We start from the raw sequence: 17,929 nt of genomic DNA, 5'->3' as shown, positions 1-17,929 counted from the left end.
AATAAAATGCCATTGTGATAGACTTTGTCAAAGGCTTTTTCGACGTCAAGTGACACCGCCACAGTGCATCGTTTTTCCCTAAGATTCTGGATAATATCGTTATGGAATTTCAGAAGCGCATGAGCTGTTGAATTTCCCTTCTTAAAACCAAATTGATATTGAGAAATATAAGGACCACTCAACTCAGCATCCATTTTTTCCTTAATAATTTTTTCGAAAAATTTTCCAAGATTTGAAAGAAGTGAAATCGGTCTTAAGTTATTAATATCACTGTCTCCAGATTTTTTTCTTATAGAAACAAGTTTTGATATCTTCCAAGCTCTCGGAAAATAACCGTTGTTTATACAGTTATTTAATAATATTGTCATATACTCCAAGGCCTTCGTTGGAAATTTTTTGATGAGGTAATTTGACACGTTATCCACGCCGCACGATTTTTTGTTATTCATTGATTTTATGTTTGCCTGAAGTTCATTTAACGAAGTAAAAACAGATTCGTTTTGATTATTTAGGGCTGTTGTGGAATCATCAAACGTGTTGATAGAATCTTCTACACTTGATATAACACGGTGTATGGTTTCATCTATGTACGTTGTGTCTCTGTCGGGGGGAGAACCTTGATAAATGGAACTAAAATGATTCTTCAGAGATTCTAATTTTTGATTTACATCAGAAATACTAACGCCATTTACAGAAATGTCAGTTACTTTGGACCTGTTTTTCTTACCTATAATATTAAAGATCTGCTTATAAGCCCAAGGACCAGGTTTAATTTCACTTAATTTCGAATTAAAAATGTTGGCCTGCTCTAATTCTACTTGCTCCTTTATGATTATCTTTACCAAATCAATTTGTTTTGATATCAGCAAATAATCTGGGTGGTTCCTATTAAAAGTTCGGGCAAAAATCCTTTTCAAATCTTTTTGCCAATTATACTTAATTCTAAGCAATGACTTCAATTTATCCGATGGAATGAATTTAAAATTACCTCTTTTAACCTCACGAGAATGCAACTTAACTACGAAATTGAGAGTCGCTACAAACTCCTCTATATAATAATCAATCTCGGAATTTGTCAGATTTCGGTTGATGGGAGGATAATGGCATAGCAAAGAGTTAATAATATCTTGTTTGAATGAATCCCAATTAGCATTCTTAAATGAGATGAAGATTTCGGGGCTTTGCAAAATGAAATCAAATTGCGAAAATGAGAGGTGAAATTTCAGAGGCAAGTGATCTGAAAATGTGGGTAACGTACTTGTTGTGAAATTTTGATTGCCAACCAAATTGCTACTAACAATAAAATGGTCCAAATGTGATGAACATCTGGGATAAGTGGGATAGGAATCACAAATCCTACATACATTTAAGCTCTCGGCAGCAAACCAATTTGACAGAACCTCACCATTATAATTATTAATTGTGTCGCCCCAAGTAATGTGTTTAGCATTTAAATCTCCTGCAATTACAAGCCCATCAAAACTTCGAGAAAAATTTAGAATTACTGACAAGCCATTTAAAATTAACCTGCGGTCAAAATTGCTTGGAAAGTAAACAGACCCAAACAAAAATTTTTGAACTGTTCCATTCATCAAAACATTGATTTCTACAAATAAATTTGGGAATTTTAAGTCAGGAATTGATATTTTCGAATAAGAAATTGTCTTTTTAATAACTAACCCAACTCCAACGGAACTCTTGTCCCTTAAAACAATAAAGTTGTCTAGATATATATTGTTTCCCTCAGGCAAATGTAACTCCTGGAGAAACGCTATATCAGCATTGCCTTGATCCAGTATTACATTAAGTTCCAATTTTCTAGCTATGTTGACTGGGGAGCCAACATTAAAAGTAACTAAGTTCAAAGAATTACGGATAGTATACATCTTGCATTAATTTCAAGCATTCAGCCTCTGCTTGATCTTTTGTCATTTGTTTGTATTTACCTAAAAAATTCTTGATCCTTTCCTCTAAAGTTAAAGATTCAGGATTGCATAACATGTTGGCTACTTTTAAAAATTCCTGAATTAAAACAGGTTTTTCCTGCTTCTCTTGTGCTCTATTTGTTTCCTTAAGAACATTAGCAAATGTTCTATTATCACTAACCCAGTTTGTGCCATTTACAAAACTTGACACATTTTTTATCGCAGCCATTTTCCGTGCTTTTGATTCTTCAGCAATTTTGTTTCTATAAGAGAGAAATTTCTTATAGGAGCTACATCCCCTAAAGTTAGCTGTGTGCCCAAAAGTATTGCAGTTAAAACAAAATACTTTATCGTCGGAACCTATTTCACATGAACCAGGTTCATGTTTTTTATTACACTTCACGCATGAAAAAGGGCGACTGCAGTTTTTCGAAAAGTGACCCCACTGTTGGCACCTCCAGCACTGAGGAATTTTTTTGGAAGCTTTTGGTTTTTCCCAATACACACTTTGCTCAAGAATATACCTTATACCAAGAATCTCATTAGCTTTACGATTTGCCTTTAAGGTTACTAAGAACAAACTAGTATCAACACCGTGTTTTCTTGAGAAATCTGTAGAAAACATTGTAACAGCTTCTACAGTATCCGGAACGAACTTATTTATTTCAGACTTAATGTCATTTATGTCAGTTTTAAAGTATAAACCTCTGCAGACTATACTTTGACGTTTGAACTCTTTGGGAGTATATGTATAAGAAGCAATATTTTTTTCCTTTAATAGCGCTATCATCTCAGCATGAGTCGTGGCACCTTTTAAGAACAATTTGCTTTTAGAATTAGATTGGTTTTTTATTTTAAATTCAATTTTTTTATACTTCAACTGCTCAATGAGAGAAGTTATATTGACGTTCTGTAGGAAAATAGGAGGACAAAAAGAATTCCTTTCCGCCTTATTTGGTTCACTATTTTTAGAAGTGCGTGTGCTGTCATGTATGATTTTTTCATTTACACTAGACTCAATATCTAAATTGCCCAATAGAGAAAATCTATTTGTACGATTAATATTAGCATCTGTAATAACGGTCGGTTTAAAAACATGTTTTGAAAAATCAATTTCCATATCCTTTTCACGTTTACATTGTATCCTGATCCCAATCACTACATAACGTTTCGTTGCTAGCCCGAGATATATAATCATCTTCAATGGTACCATCAGTTGGGCTTGGTTTGGTTGCGGAATTATCCCCAAGAATACCATCAATTGGATTTTCAAAAACAGCAGACAGCAGTTGATTCCCAAGATCTGCTTTCATAACGTTTAATGATGATGAAATTGATTCTTTAGGTGTCCTGGTACGATTCAAAATAGGTTTTGGAGTGGCTCCATTCGAATTATCTTTCGTTACTCCGTCGGAACTATTGGGAGGCCTTCCTCCCGCTTGCAAAAGCGTTGAATGTTTTCCCATTCTTTTCAAAAGCAAATAATTAAATGTATATTGTTCTTTATTTAAAATTTCTTGAAATTCCAAAAATATTCAAATTTTCAGTTTTTTTTTTTAATTCAATTTATTTAATTAATTATTTTTTGATTAGAAAAGCACAACCGGCTCGTTCGAATATCACAAATGGAATCCCCGAAACCTACATGTTTTATGTTAGATTTAAACTACATATGCCTAAAAGTATGCAACGATAAACTGTCTTTAACCCCTTTTTGCCTCTCAATTATGCCATTCTTATCGGTCGTAAAAACTTGAAGCTTTTTCATAACTACTTAGCCGCAAAATAATTACACACAGAACTGAAATTGGAGCAGTTGAACATTTGAACTTCAGCGAACAACAACGGCAACAGGTGTGTTTGAAAAACAAAACGACGTGTGTTTGAGTGTGTGTGTGTGTTTCGTCGATCTCGTTTGCAAATGCTACAGCTTAAATGAAAAAAAAAATATATATATATATATTTCAATTCGACTAATTAAAATCGATGTAAATAATTTGGAAATGTAAAGTGTATAAATTAGGTCATTATGTAAAGAGAGAGAGATTACACAAAGTAAAATAGTATTTGATATAGCATAATAAAATAATAGAAAAACAGATAAATAGCCTATACAGATAGCACCTGATTTTCTTTGCTATTATTGTGAATGTGACTATTAATTGTTGATATGACGGTGCGATAAGATAACGTTCGTGTTCTACTCTAGCAAAGAACTTAAATGCAAATAGAAATAAAATGCGAATAGAAAAGAAACGTAACCAACATTTGTTGAATATCTCTATGTGACGCTGTGGGGTAAATATCTACGATGATTAATTGTGGTCTGGTGGAAATGCAAACAATACGCAACACTTTTTCAGTTTGAAGAAGAAGAAGAAGAAGAAAAACAAATAAATGTGAATTAAAATATTTGAAATTTCTATAGTGACGGGGTATCATCTAGCACAGCAAATGAATAATTCTACTAAAAGATTTGTAATAATGGAAGACAGGTATACCGGCCTTTGGCAAGTTTACGGTTTAGGATTTTTCGAAATCCTTGCATTTTGTCTTAGGCAATATTACTGATGTAAACGGGAGGAATAATTTTTCGAATATATTGATCATCAATTTATTCGACAAACATATTCCCTTTCCAGAAATTATTTAAATCTCATTTAAAAGGGTCAGAATATTCTACAAAAATGTTCGCCACAAAGTTTTACTATATGTCTCTGAATAGACCACAACTCGAAAATCAGCCTAAACGTCAAACATTCCGAGTTCTAGGTGGATTACAAACAAACAAGTTGTTGTAGGCGGACTTTGGCGCATTTTTCAAGTGAGAACGATATTTTTGATGCATTGAAGCTATAATTTTGAATTCCAGAAGATTAAGGCTCCCGCCTTATTTCAGGTATTTTGAAGGTTTTAGCAGCTTGTTTCAATAATAGGAGCTTCAATTTTGTATTCCGGGTTAGTGGTGGCCCACAACGACTTTGCAGAAAATTTTCGAGTTTTAACATAGGCCAATTTTTTGGAAGTATTTCGCAGCATTTTCAACCGAAAATTAAAATTTGTTCCATAAGCCGAGCTTAAAAAGATTTCCAGGTCTTGTATGCAGCTCTTTCAATTTGAAAGACCATGTTCCGAAATGTTGTCTTCCACTTGATCTTTCCATCAAATTCGTGACCACCAGTTGGCTCGCTTTTATATGCCTGAAGCATGCTCTCACAACATAACCTTGCCAATGTAGTCACTGCAGTTCGATACATCTGACTATGTCGATGTCCCCTATATGGTACAGCTCATGGTTCAATCGACGATGATATACACCGTCAACGCAGATCGGCCCATACCTCTTCAGGAAAAATTTTCACTCAAACACTCCAAGAGCTGCCTCATCTGCTTGCGCAAGTACCCATGATTCAGCATGTTGTAGAGTGTGTTTTTGGTCTGGTGATAGGTGATCTTGTGTTTGAGTTGGTACTCAGACCCTAGTAGCATCGGTTGGTCAACACTATTCTTCTCCGGATGTCAAAGCTGATGTTATTAGTTTTGTTTATGGCGGCACATATCTTTGACTACCTTGAAGCTATAGGTCTCAAGTTCCATAGTTGGTCCGAGTCTAATTGACGTCTTTCGCCTTGTTACCATCAGCTTCTACTCGCCATTTACTGACAGTCCCACTTTGGCAAACTTGGCTCGCGTTGAAGTGCTCCAATAAAGATAAAGTTATCCTGCATATCCGTATTAATTTTGCAGAAATGCCTTTGAGCGGTTTCTGCTGTCGAATGCGGATTTATAGTCGACGAATGTTGGATTTGCCAGGTCTGAAGCCACATTGTTTACAAAGCACGCTGGAAAGCAGTAACTTGTGGTATTTGAAGGATTTAGTCATACTTTCTAACATATGAATCAATTTATAAATTTTATAAATCGAATTGTACCGATATATGAACCGATTGAAATCAAGCACTTCACTATAGTTGTTTAAAAAAATCTATGCTAAATTTCATTTTTATTGGACAGATGTATTTGTAAGTAATCAGAGGAAACTAAAAGTGATAACGAAGTTATATACAATGCAGCAGCCGATCCCAATTTTATCTCAATTGGATAATAAATGGGCTTACTTTTGCATATTACAATCAAATGTATGTATAATAACAAAATACCCTGTACCACAAGGTCTAGGGTATAAAATAATACACGAAACAGATTTATATGGTAATCAAGCCGGTTATCATTTTGTCACTATTTATTCTCAATATTCCCAGTTGTCTTGTATTGTCCAGTGATGTATTCTCCAACTGAGTACCTTGTAAATACGGAATTACACATGACAAATTAAGTTTCCTGTATTCGTGTAAATGTAGCCCCCACTTTCCCTTCACAATTGTACTCAGCAATCGCACATAGTGTAAGTGGTTGAACTGGAGCGATTTAAATTACAATTAAAATTAATTTGAAAATTATGTTAAATAATGGAGGGCAGACAACACAGCTTAACAACAAAAACATGTATCAACGACAATTCCAACAACATGAACAGACGAGAAAAACAGCTACAACAACACAAATAATACAGTCAATGAAATTACAATTTAACTTCGAAAAAAAGTCTCAAATATCCATAAAATTAACGAATAAAATAATTTACACACATACGTACATAAATATGTGTTTAACCAAATATGGATACATTTATTGTTAGGAATTTCATTTTTTATATTTATTTCAGCTACAAGTTTTTTTTTTTTGTTATCGAGATGAAATAAATTTCAAAAATACACTTTTGATAACGCCCATATGAAAAGTAAATGTTTCAAAATTAAAAAAAAATAATATTTTATTCAAATCAAGGTTTTTGCACTTTCGTTAATTATTACACCACAGTTTGTCCTTGAGTTGAACCCTCCACCATTAGGATATTTGAAATATCTATAATCGAAAACGACATACCAATCTATAGACACTCCTGTTGAAAAATTTGGGACCTTGAACATAACGAAAATGACGTGACGTTAGAAAAACGTGCAGTGGGTCAAAAATATTTTAACATAACTTACTTAAAACTTAAAAAAATTACTTATAGAAACGATACCGATAATGCAGCATATTGTTATCGACATTTGACAAGGAAGAGGTCGTGCAATACATGGAAATAATCAGTACAATATCAACTACAGACTATTGTAATACAACTACTTTAACTATTAAGGGGACCTTCCCATTCTCGGTGTCAAAAAATTTTATTTAGTTTTTCGAATATACACTAACTCAAGAATGTCCCTGCAAAATTTCAATTGAAAATCTCAAGAATTCTTGAAGATATAGTCGATGTATTGTGTCAGCATCAAGTGACGGCAAGAGTGATTCTCAAACTTTAAACGCATTTTTCTCGAATCAGTATTTTACGATTGGCGGGCACGATAACTCAAAAACTAATAACCCAATCGATTTGAAATTTTGGGACGTTTCTCTGTGAGTGTATAGCTATCGTATGAACTAGGATCACCGATTGAAGATCTTCCTCATTTTTATAGCCTCCACCATAGTATGGAGGGTATATTAATTTTGTTTTTCCGTTTGTAACACATCGAAATAATCATTTCCGACCCTATAAAGTATATATATTCTTGATCAGCGTAAAATTCTATGACGATATACCCATGTCCGTCTGTCTGTCTGTTGTAATCACTCTAGCGTCTAAACGAATTGAGATAGATCGCCAAAATTTTGCATAGAGTCGTCCTTTGTCTGCAGGCAGGTCAAGTTCGAAGATGAGCTTCATCGGCCCACGTTTGGGCATAGCTCCCATATATGGGTACCCCCCAATTTTCGGTATTTTGAGGTTCTTGAGCGCGTTTTTCAACCGAATTCGCTGAAATTCGGTACATTGGGATCTTATTGGGTACCAAATTTCCCAACTAAAAATTATAAATATGTCTCCATATTTTCGGATAGCCCCCATATAAGGGTACACCCAATTTTGCGGTATTTTAGGGTTCTTGAGCGCGGTTTTCAACCGAATTCGCTGAAATTTGGTTCATTGGGTTCTTATTGGGTACCAAATTTCCCCACTAAAAATTATAAATATAGGTCCACATTTTCTGGTAGCCCCCATATAAGGGTACCTTCCAACTTCCGGTTTTTATGGAGTTTTGACCGGATTTTTTCACCGAATTGGCTGTAATTTAGTAATTTCAGTTATTATTGGGTAGCAAATCTCTCCACAGAAAATTATAAATAAAGGTCAATTTTTTTCGGGTAGTCCCCATATAAGGGTACCTGCAATTTTCGACATTTTGAGGTTCTTGAGCGCGTTTTTTAACCGAATTCGCTGAAATTTAGTATTTTGTAGTAGTATATGGTAACAAATCTCCCCACCAAAAATTATTAATATTCACCCCTTTTTAGGGGTAGTCCCCATATAACCCCCTTTTTATACCCTACACAACTATGTTGTCAGGGTATTATAGCTTTGTGCAGCCCCAAAAGTTTGTAACGCCGCGAAATATTGATCCTAGACCTACCTTTAAGTATACCGATCGTCATATCTCGACTAGCTGAGTCGATCAAGACATGTGTGTCCGTCCGTCTGTCCATTATAATTTGTAAACACGATACAGGCCACAGTTATGGACCAATCTTCACGAAATTTTGCATGTAGGATGGGTTCTGGCCAATGAAGACCCCTATTGTTTTTGGAAAAGATTGGTTAATATTTAGGGGATGAAATGGATCAAAAACCTTTGTCCGTTTTTCTGGTCCGTACAGATGCTACAATTATGGCCCAAACATCTCGAATTTGTACATGGAGAAGGGGATTGGGCCAAAAAATAGACATGCCTATTTTAACAAAGATCGGTCAGTATTTAGCGGGTCAAGTGGACCCTGACTTTTGTGTGAAAAATGACAAAATTTATATTCAATAGCGTATATATTTACCCATGAAGAACAAAGACCCGAGAAGTTGATAGCATATCCAAGATGAGTGGTTGACCTTTAAATTGATACCAATTATATGGTCGTATGCACTCATATGTGGGAGTTACACTTAAATATTTACAGGTGCTTACGTACTGAGATATTATTTAGTAACCCATTACCACACTGGAGGGCGGAGGTTCCAGTAGTGGTCAAGGACAACGACTATCATTTTAGGTGATGATCAGATAATAATTTTGGGATGAAGTGGACCGAAAACTTAATTTTTTCGAGTCGATCTATAGGCCGCAATTATAAACCGAACATCACAACACAGCCAACGGTCAATGGAATCTGGACAAGTAATTAGAAGGACTGTACTGAATATTAGTAATATTCGGAGAATATGTCAGTGTAAGGAAGTAGTACTATTGAACTGTAATCGGGCAAGAGGGTGCAACTATCACGAAATATTGCCAGGCTCGGAATAAAAATCCGCAGAAAATTTGAGTTCCGTGGTAGTTGTGTAGGGTATCGTATGGTCGGCCCCGTCCGACTATACTGCTCCGCTCACTGGTTTATATTAAAATAGTTATATGATTTGTTCCGTGTGTTGCAGTTTTGTAGTCGTTACGGGGAATAGTCAATTTTTACCTACAGATGTTTCAGTGAGGAGTTATCATGCCCGCCATCAAAAATAAGGACTTTTCTTAAATCACTAAAACAACAACATAACAACAAAAAATCCTTTTTAAATCTTCAAATATATATGTGCTAATTTACAAACTTTAACAAGCATTGGTATTCATTTACCAGCCCATTTAAAAGCTTAAAAATAAAAAATGGAGAATGGGGGGCTCCCTTAAGAAAACCTGACTATTATTATGTAGATGTAAGAAATCTCTTTTTTGAAAATAATGTAATAACTATTTTGTGTCAACACCAAATGCTGTGACAATAATATAGAATATATATTTTCATAAATAGATCACCCCTGAAGATGCAATTTGATAATTGTGATATATCGGGAAATCTTTGAATAAATAATTAAAAAAGACCTCAAGCTGAAATAATCTCATTACTTGAATATCAACAAAAAAGGACGAAAAAACAATCAACACTCAACATAAATATCTCTATACAAATTTGACAAAATTCCAATAAATGCGCCCAAAACCAGCATATCAAAGAAATCAAATGAATTAAGTATAATGGAATATGTTTGTGGATATATTCATGTCTTGTTTCTGCAAAAGACCTATTGGTCTTCAAGATATCAACTAAAAACATTATCAACACAAAATTTTTGTCACAAAAAGTTATTTTGCTTTTTATTATATTTCTTTATTGTAATTTAATTTAAATATATTGTTTGTTTTGCGACTCATACTTAGAATATTTCACTCTTTGACCCATGTACGAAAAACGAAGTTTCACATTACTTTCATATAATTTGATGAAAAGAGCATTGGGAAATTTCTATGAAAAAAGTGCTAATATTTAGTCTGTTCAAGTACTTTTTAATAGCAAAGCTAGTTAAAGGGAAACATTTCAAGATCGTTCTCAGAGTAAAAAAATATTTTGAAATTTTCTGGAACGAAAATATTGTAAATATGCCAAAATTAGATGGCAGTAATTCAAAATCAACATAACAGCCAATCAGAAGTTGACATTCCTGTTTACCATTTTTACTCGGAAAAATTCTTCGAGTAAAAAGTTTACAAAGAGAACGCCATTTTTTATGTTTTCTTAAATTTTGGAACGGTTTTGGGGTAAAAAGTTGCAAAACTTGTAAAATTAGTAGATTCTTTTAGGTTCTGGAACGGAACTATTATTTGAATTTTTTTGCCGTACATTGACACTACATATTCGGAATATATATTATATATACCGATTTATCTTGTTCAGTGACTTTTACAAAAAATCTGAATTTTTGTCCTTTAATCTGATAGAGAATTTTTCTCCTACAACGACATCTACTGAAATTGGTGCCAAGCCAGAATACGCTCGGTTTTCACCCCAAAAAAGGGGTTTTCATATTTTTAAGATTTTAGACGTTTACGATATCATACCTATCACCTATCACTAAAAAAGAACAATTAGTTTTTCAAAAACATATTTATTTTTCAATAAAATATTGGCATTTAATATAATATTGGCATCATTCAATATAATATTGGCATCTTCATTTGAGGTAAAGGTAAAACGCTTGATTTTTTTTAAATTTGGGAACAAGCAAAAGTCATTGGGAGCTAAATCAGGAGAAGGGTGGTCAAGCGACTAGTACTTTAATTCGTTTAGCCATTGTTAAAAAACTCTTGTGAGCTGGTACGTTGTCTTGATTAAAAATTATTTTTTGTATTGTAAGCTAGGACGTTTTTCTAGAATTTGTGGATTTAATTGATCCCAAAGGTTGCAATAGTACTCTGAATTTATTGTTCTACCCTTTTGCATATGGTCAATCAATAAAATGCCTTTGAAGTCCCAAAAACCGTTTCCATAACCTTACCAGCCGATTGAATTGTTTTTGCCTTTTTTGGGGCATTTCCGCCAGCTTTGGAGTGGATCCAGAAGTTTCCGAACTGCCCTCGTAGTCTGATTTTCGAGTTTTGTTGTATTCTGACACATTCGAGAAAACTTAATCCGAATATTTTCAAATAGGAAATATTGTCACGCCTTTTAGATTACCTCCTCCCATAAGCTTAAGCAAAATCCCGATAAACATGTCTTCTATTTTTAACCCCCATATCATATCATATTTTTTTTTTTTTTTTTGAATTTCCCCGATATTTATCAAAAAATTTTAATTTTTTTTTTTTTGCACAGTGCAACTATAGTGAAAAATATTTCGAGTCGATCGGACTGAGAAAGAATATGTATAGGAAGTTTTAAACGAAATAGGGAGAAAAAATGAGAGCTATAACTAAATCGGAACCAAATAGTAACTCAATTTAGAGTAATTCGGTAGACTGTGTAAAAAGTGTAGCGCTCTTGACGTATCATTTACAATAAATCGGTCGAAATGATCCAGCATCATTTATATTGGTACCTTCGTATAACAAACATTGTACAGGACATTCCAAACTTAAGTCGGAATCTTCACTAATATTTGCTGACATCCATAAGTAATTTTTACTTAAACATTGATTTTTTTTCTCTGGTCATTTTTTACTCTTCAGCATAAAAAATTGATTCGACGAATCTAACCCGAGACATTACGTTGTGATGTTGTTGTTTTCTATATTAAACTTCCTCACATTCAATAACATTTTTAATAATATAAACTAATTCGTATCTTTCTATGTAATAAGTTACCATGAGACCTTACGAGTGTACGTCATCATTTGTCTACCCCATATTTAAGTATGACGTATGGTTCATTGACAAACGGTTGCGGCAACAACAATAGCAACTTCCGAAACAATAGCAACAGTTTAATGACAGCTTGAATTCCGAATTTTGTTTACACAACGTTCGTGGTCATTACCATTTTGCTTTCGTTGTACTCGTACGCTAACATTAGGGTTATTCACTGGAACTTCATAGACATCTTTCGGTTAAAACAGTTTTTGGGTAATTTTCTCGGAAAGCGAAAAAAAACTATTCTTATGTATTTATCAAACTTCGAAGTAGACATTTGCATCCAAACACCTGAGAAAGATTCAAAATTTGTACATGTCTGCTTTAAATCTTTCGAAAACCGACTTGAGAACAATTTTTGAAAATTCGAATGTTATTGAAAATTAACTATTAGATTATGTTATAATCATGAATACCCCTAATATTTAACTTTTTGCATTTAAAAACACATATAAAATTGCATAGATATGTACTTCATATCTGACTATCTGATTCATTCAATCGTTGTTTTTTTCTATTTCTTTATTTGTTGTGGTTGCTTTCGACTCGTTCATTGTGATTGGCGGTATACCCTACACTAAGAGGTAATGAATAAAGTAGATGTGTAATTTTTTTGGTTAGGTAATACCAAACACTTTTAGCAAATTGACAACAACATTCAAATGAATACTTACTTTTGGGAAACGTTGTATGTAGTTAATCGATGTATGTACTGAGCCATCCATATATTTTTATCCGACTCCACGATGGGGCACAGAAGACCCCAATTGAGACGAAATGATGCATGGAGTAACGATTTGAGTCTAAAATGACGTGTGTTGATATTGATTTTCGAAAAATCATGTCAATGTTCCTTCAAAATGCTTTCATATCTATTTTTTTTCTACGTTTTCAATAATAATTGTACCAAATACCCAAAGTTTCCTTGATTGAGACGAATTTTTTGCACAGAATACCAAATTTAGTCGAGAATGACTCATATCAGATTTTGTTAAAAGTGGTTCAGAATTAGACATCGCTTTTATACCCACCAAGACATCGGAGTAAGAAACTATATTAATTTAGCTAGGAAAAAATACATTGAACTATTAGAAATCTCGGAATCTTCCACTGAGAACCAAAAAATATTTTTTTCTCGCGTTATCCCACACCATCGTTAGCTATTGAATAGTTCTACGACTTTTAAGGATTTATAACGGAAATTCGTTCACAAATTGAGAGCTTTTCCGTTTTCTACTATTTTCTATAAAATTCATGCTAAGAACCATTGCAAATAAATGTGATGAATAAATAAAAATTGAGTGATTTAATTCTTAAACGTTGTAGAATTTTAACGACGAGGATTAAAAAATCACATCATCATATTGTTTTACTATGCATACACTTATTTTCAAATTTCACTTTATTAACGTGGTAAAAAATGTCCGATAACCCTGAACATAGTGTAAATTGGAGGATGACCGTAATATAGGGGCCACACTGAAACGAGGTCCAATGTTAATAATTTTTGGTAAACCCGAAAAAACAAAGTACTGCCAATTCGGTTAAAAAATGTTTTAACAATACTCAAAATACGATGGACCGTTACATGAGAGCTACTTTAAAAAGTGGACCAATATTGGCCATTTTTGGTAGGGAGATTCTCCGCCCATTAAAATCTCAAAAAAAAAATTACAGCAAAATTGGTTAAAAGACTTGTCCATAATTTCCAACATACTGAAATTTTTATTGTATCGTTTTTTGGGGGTTCAATATTGATATTTTTTATACAGACATAAAATAATTAATGAGAACCCAAAATATCAAATAACAGCCAATTCGGCTCAAAACGTGTTCAAAATAGAGAAATTTTGGAGGTTCTGTTATATGGGGGATATGCCTACACGTCGTCTGATATAGCTCTGGCACTTCTGTGCGAATTTTTGGACAGCTAGCATTGCTTCTGTAGATGCTAGAGTGATTACAACAGACTGATGGACATGGCTAGATCGTCTTAGAATACAAACATACAACGATGGAGGGTGTAAAAATGGGTAAACATATCCTGAAGCTAACAATTTTTTTGTATTTTGCTAATTTATGACTAAAATACACCATTTACAGACTTGTGCTCAACACCTGAGTTGAAGAACACCATATTGGCAATATAGTTCCAATGTATGATTTTTCGATATTTCCACCGCATTCAACTAAGCCGGATGCTGACATTTTGAAGCCGAAATTTCCTTGTTTTCGGACGAGCTAGTTGAAGCCCTAAACTTATTATAGGATCGTAGGACTAGTGATTTCACTTCGATTGATGTAAATATCAAGAACATTTTTATAAAAAAAAACAACCTATTTATTGGGTTGAACCCCCGTGATTTAAGTTTTTTTACGTGCTGAATCAACTGAGACCAGCCATGTTCAAATCCGCCCAATAAAACTGCGGTCAAAAGTACTTTGAAAGTAGAAACGTCTGCAATTACATAATTTGAGAATTCCGCGTGTATAATCGCTTTATTTTGTATAAAAATATAAACATTTCATAAGTAAATGCATCACAAAATATAGCGATACGTGAATAATTTTATTCAATAGATTGGGGAGGTATACACACGGTTCTCGATAGTTATGAGTATATGAGATTTAAAAGTTTTCAAAATATTCACCCTTTGTAGGGGAGGAGCTAGAAGGAGTGGACCTATAAGTCCCATCTTGCAAAATTATACAGGTTTAGTTTAAATATTAGGGTGTCAAAGTTTGGTTCAAATCCGATGGTCTGTTCCCAATTAATTTTCAGCAAAATTTAGACCATTTTGTGGGGGAGCTACCAGAAGGAGTGAACCGATATTCCCCATATTCGAACTAGATTTAAGTTTGAAAGAAATATTACGATGTGCACAGCTTGGATCAAATCGGACAATCCATTCGCTTTATATTAGATTTATGAATATTCAATATGTTGACACTTTGTGTGAGAGGTACCAGAAGAAGAGGACTGATAGGATTGGTAAAAATATTGCGTTGTGCAAAGTTTGGATGAAATTGGCTATTGCGTTCGCTTCATATGAGATTTACAAGTTTTCGAAATATTGACCCTTTGTAGGGGAGATACTAGAAGGAGTGGACTAATGAGTCCCATCTTCCAACACTATACAGGTTTCGGTAAAATATTAAGTTTTGCAGAGTTTAGTTAAAATCGGATAGACAGTTCGCATTATATTATACAATTAATTTTCATCAACATGTTTTGTGGGGTAGCTTGATTTAAGTTTGGAAGAAATTTTACGATGTGGAGGAAATCGGTTACTTCCTTCGAGAGTTATCTTGCACATCAGCCCGCCTGACAGACACGCAGACGGACGGGCGGATATTTGTAAATGAGTCCAATTTGTCTGAATCGGATTTGATCCAAAGAGCCATGGAGTACAAAACCTATATTTCGATGAGGCACATTTTTGCCGTAGCAAAGTATATATGCTCCCATAAGGCTGAGGTTGTAATAAAAACATTTTTTCTTAATCTATGCATCAAAAATTATAGATGTACTCTCAAAAAGTCGAGTACCCAAATATATTTCGAAATTCAATTGCAGTTGCACTAAACAAATTAGTATTTTTGAAAAATGTATGTAATTTTTTCTTAATAATATAACGATACGAAAAATTCCATATCTGTATATATATATATATGTATATATATAGTAAATTTAGTGTACAATTTACGTAAAATCGGAAGAAAATATATATGGGAGCTATATTTAAATCTGAAACGATTTTCACGAAACTTGACACACGTCATTCTAATCCTAATTTAGTATGCTGTCGAAATTTCGTGCAAATCGAAATGTATATAGGAACTTTGGTGCACATTTTATATTAAATCGGACGAAAATATATATCGGAGCTATATCTAAATCTGAATCGATTATCAGGAAACTTGGCACACGTAATTCTACACCGAATTCAATATGATGTGCGAAATTTCGTGCAAATCGAAAGATATATAGGAACCTTGGTGCACCATTTACCTTAAATCGGACGAAAATATATATGGGAGCTATATCTAAATCTAAACCGATTTTTCCCAATTACAATAGGGATCGTCCTTGGGCCAAATTCTCAAAAGGAACCATGTGTCTATCTCGTTTCCTTTTGCCTATTGCAAACATACGCACAAAGACATAATACCCTGTAGTAGTGTGGTGAATGTTATAAAAATCTACAATTATCTCATTTGTTATTGAATTGATGCGTAAAGGCGCTAAGTCCAATTTATCACATGTCCGTCTTTGTTTTTTTGTCTCTCCTGTAAAATTGTAAAACATACGGGCATGTTCTGGCATTCACTTCAACGGCAGAAGTGTATCGAACACACGCCGAGGTGTTCTGTAACACACTTTACACCCATTTGAGGTGTATTCTTTACACTTACATTTCCATAGTGAGAGTCGGGTGTATTCCTGTTTTTTCATATAAAAGAACATCTTTTTTGGAATAAAAAACGCACATGATGATAGATTGATATGTTATTATTGCGTATAATTTGATTAAAATCACAAAATGAACATGAAACACCATTAAAAACAAATTTTAAATAGATACTTGAATTTTCTTCAACTGAATTTCTTGCTTGACACAAACAGCTGATTTGATGTAAGGCCGAAAAAGATAGGGTTACCAAATGTTCCCCCTAAATCAATCAACAATTTAATGATATTACAGAGGTTTCATACATATATTTTATGTTGCGAATAATAAAATATTAAAAAATAATAATAAAATTGTCGTTAGAATTAACGAAATTACTAAAAAATTACAGAAGCAATGCTAAAAACGAATACAGTTTATATTGTATGGCAACAATATTTCTGCAAAGTACCATTTTTGTCGCAGTTCAAAATTTCAATTCACGTGAGAAGCAGAACAGGAGGTAGCTTCTGAGGTGAAGTGTATGTGTAATGTGAAAAGAACACACCGTGAGTTCCAGAACATACCCGATAGACTTATTTTTTATGCATTTTTCGAATGCATTTTCAATGTAAGTAGTAATTTATTTGTTTCACTTTCCGAACGGATCACATTTATTGATTCGAAATATCGGATATATGAAAATCTAAAATTTTGTGAATATAGATATGTTCAAAGCAAATTCATAGAATTGAGGGTGTGTGTTCATGAAATATTTATTAAATTCTTTGAAAACCTGAAACCCTCAAAACAAGGAACAACGACTAAAAATTAATCTGAACTTATTACTCATCAAGTTGCGACAACTTATTTTGGCCAATGTCCACAGAACATCTCGTTGTTCTCATGGTTATACTGTACGGTACTCAATTGTTATTGTAAGCTATTTTTAGTAGGTATGTATGTACGTACGTGTTGACACCACTATATCTGTACAGCATGTATCTAAAAAGTTTATGTCATGTTATTTTGTTATGTACATAGGTTTGTGTGTGCATTTGTAGCGACGCCCAAAAAAAATGAAAACAAAATAATACTGTTACCGTTTTATTTTTTTTACTTATGATTTTATCTGTTTTTTTTTTCTCGCTGTCTGCTTTTAGTTCCGACTGGAACTAAATCATTATCAACACAATGATTTCAGTAGACCGTTGTTGACAAACCGCCATCAGGTTGCTCATGATCACTCATAGAATGAAGAGTGTGCTTTGGGATTTTGTATTTTAGTCGAAAAAGTGCAGCAGACAAGGCAACACAACGAAAGTCATATTCGTAACA

Source organism: Musca vetustissima, unplaced genomic scaffold, assembly GCF_032173495.1.
Source record: "Musca vetustissima isolate MV318-11 ecotype Yass unplaced genomic scaffold, APGP_CSIRO_Mvet_v1 utg38845, whole genome shotgun sequence".
NCBI classification, from domain to species: Eukaryota; Metazoa; Arthropoda; class Insecta; order Diptera; family Muscidae; genus Musca; species Musca vetustissima.
The sequence above is the reverse complement of the archived record's forward strand: the minus strand, read 5'-3'. Positions refer to the sequence as shown.